Genomic DNA, 700 nt, shown 5'->3' with positions numbered 1-700 from the left:
TTGTTGGGTATAATCATATACAAATCTTCATGAAGTTACACTGATGATGAAATCATGAATCTTTATTTAATACAGTCTAATAAAAATAATTAGTTTTGCCACCTTCCTTCAAGTGTCAATACCTCAGTATGCATTTAATTTCCCTTTTTACCTTTTCTTACCTTTTGCTTTATTGTTGTCATGCATAACACCAGGGTCACAGGTTCGGATCCCTATACTAGTCAGCTGCTCGCCCCCCCAAAAGAAATCAGACACATCCATCTCCATGAACGTCACAAACTAAACATACTCATGTGCTCAGCAGCACAGTGAATGAACAGAATATCAGCTTCACCCCAGAAGGGCCTTTTTCTGCCACGCTGTCCTGGCTCCCACAAGGGCACCCTCCCTTGTGACAGCACCACAGATTAGTTTTGCTGGGGTAGCCGATGTCTTGGGTGTAGATGAACATTAGGTGTGTGAGATTTCTCCCTAATATGATGGCAGCTGTTATATGTGAATTCTTATTGCTGTGTGGAGTTCCACTGGTGTAGATACCACCCTTTATCCATTCTCCTACTGATTATTTGGTTTGTTTCCAGCCCAGAGCTGTTATGACTCCAGGTTCTGTGACTACTAGAACACGACTGTGCTGGGCACATGTACACATGTTGGCATTATTTATGTGCAGGGAACAGGGTAGATATGTATACAGCTTAAA

This window comes from Galeopterus variegatus, unplaced genomic scaffold (genome assembly GCF_000696425.1).
Source record: "Galeopterus variegatus unplaced genomic scaffold, G_variegatus-3.0.2 Scaffold3980, whole genome shotgun sequence".
NCBI classification, from domain to species: Eukaryota; Metazoa; Chordata; class Mammalia; order Dermoptera; family Cynocephalidae; genus Galeopterus; species Galeopterus variegatus.
The sequence above is the reverse complement of the archived record's forward strand: the minus strand, read 5'-3'. Positions refer to the sequence as shown.